At 36.8% G+C, this 6,000-nt stretch overlaps 1 protein-coding gene across 1 annotated transcript in view; it reads left to right on the top strand.

Annotated features, from left to right (window-relative positions):
* Window positions 1-2,637: 2,637 nt before the first annotated feature.
* LOC145681632 (uncharacterized) overlaps window positions 2,638-6,000 on the top strand; it is a 163,065-nt gene continuing 159,702 nt past the window's right edge. The window contains exon 1 of the mRNA XM_081753248.1: window positions 2,638-2,764. The gene's annotated coding sequence lies outside the window, so the exon portion shown is untranslated. The remainder of the gene's footprint in view (window positions 2,765-6,000) is intronic.

The raw sequence follows: 6,000 nt of genomic DNA, 5'->3' as shown, positions 1-6,000 counted from the left end.
AATTTCGAGAAATAGGTAGAATGAAAGGTCATGTATGGCAATGTTACGTGCTAAAATATAAAGATAAGTAAGTATCTTGCAAATTTTTTTGAACATAAATATGTATGCGCAAATGTTGATAAATTGGTGAGACATGTATCTTCTAGCATTTACCCAATCTAATTGGTTTATAACATTTATAAATTTAATGTGTTTATAATATCAGTAATAGACACAAGTTGAGAAAATCCACTTACATACAGTATAAATTTAAACTGTTACTATATAATTTACTATATAATTTTTTCACACATATTTAATTGATAGAACATAAATGTAAATAAATATACATTTATGCGTACTCTCTAAATATAATAAAGTGTTAATTAAGTAACATAGTACCGTTCAGAATATATAGATTTTAAAGAATCCTCTGTGGACATCAGTAATAATATGCTGTGATATAAAAATTAATTCAACTTTGAAATTATAATATAGTAATATAATGCAATTTTCTTTCTGATTGCACATAAATGCCCGGATAAATTCCCATTTTGGGAATCTTCCCGGGAAAATTCCCGAAAAATATCTTCCCGGGAAATTACCCATCACTGGTTAGAGCTATATGCTCTGTGGTCAGATGCATGGGGACTGCCATTTTGTAAGCGTGTGATGCCGCGGGACAGGTTTAGAGATATTATGAGGTTTCTGAGGTTTGACCTAAAATCAACAAGATCAGAAAGACTGAAAAGAGACAATTTTGCTCTGATGTCCCAAGTATGGAATGATTCCATATCTAACAGTCAGGTATGCCGTAAACCAAGTCCATACATCTCTGTAGATTAACAGCTGTTCCCATCAAAGTGTCGGTGCAAATTCACTCAGTTTATGGCATCAGAACCCGATAAATATGGTGAAACGTTTTGGATAGCAGGAATGCATTCCCATATTTAGGGAAGGATGAACTGCGTGTAAATAATGAACGTTGTGCCGATCGTGTTGTGAAACAGCTCGTCGAACCCTTCGCAAAGAAGGGAATTACCGTTACTTGTGATAATTATTTCACCTCACTGTCTTTGGCTAACACACTGAAAAACAAATATGGAAATATTGTTTGGACAATAAACAAAGCAAGACGTGAAGTGACAGTTCTTGTAAAAGAGTCTTGCGATGATTTGTACAATATAGTTATATTGAAAAACAATGATGTAACTCTTATTGTATATCAATGTAAACCAAAAAGAAAGATCTTAATCTTGAGCAACATGCATCCAGATGTGGCTATAGACACAAATGAGAAAAAGAAGTCCGTGACAGTTTTGTTCTACAACGAAACAAATTATGGTGTCGACGTAGTCTACCAAATGGCAAGAAAGTACTCAGTCAAAGCTCCATTGCGTCGCTGGCCAGTGCACACATTTGCAACCTACTTGACATTGCAGGCATAAATTCATGGATTGTTTTTAGGTCTGTGAAAAAGTGACATATTTCAAGACGAGACTTTCTATTTGAAGCTTGGAGAAGAGCCGTCTCAAACCTATGTCCGTCTGAGGACGGCAGTACCACAAGATTCAAATATTCCTGGTCCATAAGAGGAAAAACGTGAAGAGGTGCGCAAGAGGTGTCAAGTAAAACGCAAATGCTCTGGAAACAAAACAAACAAAAAGTTTAACTCATGCCAGAAACTCGTCTTCAAGCAGTGCACAAGGGCAGAGTTTCATGTCTGTGAAAATTGTCAAAACTCGGTCTGAAAAGCTCGTACTTTTATGCACGATCCACTTGCAAGGTGATAAAGAAATTATTGAGCAACTAACTATTTAAAGATGGTGTTATTTTGCATCAGGTGTTTGTTACATGCGTATACTAATGTTACTTTATAATAAATTGATTTAATATCATTCTAACAATATTATATTCATAAAAATAACATATTTCTTAAATTTGTATTATTGGCAAAAAACACATAGATCAATAAATATTAAGCTATAGTTCAAAGAAGTGTTTTCTTTTATTGAATGGAAGTCACGTTTCAATATATACTATTCATTATGTTCTTCAGAATACAAGTAATTAATTAAAATGGGACGGGTCATTCTTGACCCACTCCCGCGTTCTAGAGAGTATAAAAAACACCGCCGTTCTAGTGCTAACGAACAATAGCAGTGACAATGACAGCAATTTTAATGAAGATAAGAATAAGCCTCATAATCATTATCAAACTATCCCTTTACGTGGCAGATGTGAAAATTTTTGAAGGAAGCACTAGAGTACGTTGAAAATAGCACCGTGTAACATGAATACAATAAATGAAACTGATCTTTGTGTCCTTGCACATGATGCAAGTAGTGGTGTGTGTGAAAGGAATTCGTGACTTTTATACCCTTTATCAACTTTTCAATGGAAATAAAACATTGCCGATAATATATATTAAGAAATATATGGAAACTCACGAGTATCTTCAATCATTACGAGTTCCTACATTTGAACACCATTAGATAAAATTCTGTGTTCATTACTCGTAGATTTACAATTTTCTGACGATATATTCTAAAACACATTAAAAAAATACAGCTACTATATGAAACACACATTAGTGTTGTAGGTGCTTGGAACGTCGCTCTGTATCTTAAGATATTAACGTTCTGACAAATTTCTGAAAGAAGAGGAAGAAAATTTTATTCAACTTGTTTTCGTATTCTCTGCAAATATATTTTAATTTGTTATGTGAAGTTTTAATTATCATTTGGTAATTTGTATTCTACGAATTACTTCAACCAATATCAGGGTAAGACATATTTTTCAAGGTCTTCTTTTCAAAGATGATAATCACTTATTCCCGTTATATCATCCTTTGCTGGTAACAGATTTGTTTTGGCGGGATCCATTAAATATCTTGTTACGAAGACATGTCTGTCATTCTACTAAGCGATGCAAGTTTTTTGTACAGATCTATTCATAAATTATTTTCATATATACTCCTTTTTCACTAAATGCATTCCGAAAACGAGTAACTCATCAGAAACATAAAAATATAGTTAAATATGGGTTGGCGTTGGAAACATATTTCTTGTAACATAAAGAATATTTACATTACCTCAAATTTTACCAGAATCATGCGAGGAAATCCTTATATGGTACATAAAATATACCATACTGTTGTTTCTTTTATAGTTGCACGCATAATACACATAGTTGCGAGAACAATATAAATGATTGTCAGAGCCGCAGCTAGGAGGCCGGGGCGAAGTAGAAAACGGTGATCCTCCACACTCACCTTACCAAGCTTTATTTTTACCAAGCTTCTTGGACAGACCATTGCAACAGCAAAAAGCAATCATTATATATCCTTTTACAAATAAGACCTCTTTCATGATGTTGATTTTGTATTTTCTGTTAAACTTGACAAAATTACTTTTGATTATATACAAATCCACTTGCCGAACAGTTATGGAAAGAACATGGAGCCAATTCTCCTACCCCAGAGAAACTGTGTTGGTGGACGCGGGTGGTGGATTAAACAAAGAGTTGTTAGACGCGGCTGAACAGATTTTTAGCTCATTTGCACACCGATTATGTCAGAAATGGAATCAGGCACTCGAGTCCCCAGAAATGAAGTCCTGAAGTTTTTGCTTTGGGTCCCTTCAATGCACCTATTAAACATGGAGTTGTTGCACGGAGTTAGTAGCATTGGAAAGGTCTGTGTCCCTTGAGTATAGTTGTGATATTAGAAATCTAATCCGGACCCCGAATCCATAAAGAAAGGGTACTGAAATTTTGGGTTCACGTTCATTTTATTCCCCTAAAAAGCGTGGAATTCTTGGACGCCGGTCGTGCCGATGGAAAGGTATGGATTTCATGAGCACATTGGTGATGTCAGAAGTGGAACTCGAGGCCCGAGAATTGGGGTCCCGAAATTTTGGATTCGGGTTCATTCTATTTGCCTATTAAACTTGGAGTTCTTGCACGAGGCTTGTAGCGTTGGAAAGGTTTTGGTCCCTTGAACATAGTTGTGAAGTAAGAAATGGGTCCCTGGCCTCGAACCCTCAGAAATGGGATTTAGTAATTTTGAACCCAGGTCCCTTCTATTTCTATTTGAAACATGGAGTTGCTGGACATGCTTGGTGGCATTGGAAAAGCGTCTGAGCACAGAGTAACATCAGAAATCGGGCCCTGGTCTCAAAGATTCAGAATTGGGTCCCAAAGTTATGAATATGGGTCCATTCTATTTGACTACTATACGTGGAGTTGTTGGACAAGGTTAGTAAAGTAGGAAAGGTCCGGCTCTTCTGAGCCCAGCGGTATTGTTATAAATCGTTCCCTGAAGCCTCAGAAATGGGGTCCCGGCTCGGGTTCCTTTTATTTGACCATTAAAACTAGAGTCATAGGACGAAAGAAGAGGCGTCGGAAAGTATTTCTCCCTTGAACACAATGTTGATGAGGAATTGGTTCCGGGCCCCCATTTTTATTTGTGTCGTAAACCTTTAGTCTAGCTTGATCTTAATATTTGATTGTACAAGATAAAACCATATTAATAGCTGAATTGATTGTTTTATCTCGAGAAATCAGGTATTGAGATTGAGCCGTAACAAAAGGCTTATAACACAACCCGAACCTGTGGACCCGGATCTGATTTCTGACATCACCGTGCTGCACAATGTACGAAGACATTTCCAACGTCACCACCTGCGTCCAAAAACACATTGTTTAATAGCCGAATGTAAGAGACCCGAGAGCAATATTTCGGGTATTCATTTCCTGGACCTTGAATCCAGTGCCCGATATCTGACATTACTGTAGTCCTCAGATGACCCGAACCTTTCGAACGCCACCATACTCATACAACATTTCATGTTTAATATGAGTATAGAAGGGGTCCATTATCAAAACATCGGGTCTCATTTCTGGGACCTTATGGCAGGGGCCCCATTCCTGACCATCAGTGTGTTGAGTGCAATCGGATCATACCAACGTCACCATTTGTATGCAACAATTCCATACTAAAATAAGAAATAGCATGGACTCGAACTCAACATTTCGGAACCTCATTTCTGCTGCTTCGAGGCCAGGGCCCAATTCCTGACATTACGGCTTTTGTTAAACAACCCCACCTTTCAAACGCCAAGACCCTAGTATGGCAACACCATTTTTAATAAGCAAATAAAAGAGTCCAGATCCCAAACTTTTGGGACCTTATTTCTGGGGCCTCAGGTCCGGAGCTTTCCAGCACCTAAATCTCTATCCAATAACTCCATGCATAAAAGAAAAATAGAATAAACTCAAAACTTCGAGACCTCATTTTTGGGACTTCGAGAGAAGAGCCCCAATTTATGATATTAACGCTGTGTTGAGGCGACGCGAACCTTTCCAACGCCAGCGCCCGCATTGAATTCCTTGTTTAGTAGGCGTATAAAAGGAACCCATCCACAAAACTTCGAGACCCAAATTTTCTGGAGCCTCATTGTCGGGGGCCGGTTTCTGACATCACCACTGGGATCAGGAGACTCCGACCGTGGCAACGCCACCACTTACGTCCACTTATTCCATGTTTAACACGGCTTTCCTATCGTAGGAGTATTTGAATGGAATTTTCTTCAGGCTCTTTACAACTATTTACAACGTTTCCAACTATCCATAGGAAACCAAATTTCAATACATTAGAAAGTATGTTATTTTAAAATGTACGAAATGGCTGACAGCATCGATTTCGTAATTTATTCCATATTTCACCAACAAACAGCATTTTAATCTTTATAATCATTAATTCAATAATTTCGAATCTTTTACGGTAAAAATATTTTTGTGAAATGTAATGAAATTGATACGGATACATAATGTCTATATATTTGTATGTATGTAGATAAGTAAAAATATCACACAACTAGATACCTATGAAGAAAAATTGTCCATGGCGAAATGATTGCAATAAATTTACTCAAATTGGAAGCAATTCGTATGCCAATTGAATTTTAAAAAATCACTGGTAGTGATCAGTCTTTGCAAAAGACAAAATCGTTGGATTAT

This window comes from Thermobia domestica, chromosome 3 (genome assembly GCF_964235325.1).
Source record: "Thermobia domestica chromosome 3, izTheDome1.hap1.1, whole genome shotgun sequence".
NCBI classification, from domain to species: domain Eukaryota; kingdom Metazoa; phylum Arthropoda; class Insecta; order Zygentoma; family Lepismatidae; genus Thermobia; species Thermobia domestica.
This window is presented reverse-complemented; position numbering and strand designations above follow the sequence as displayed.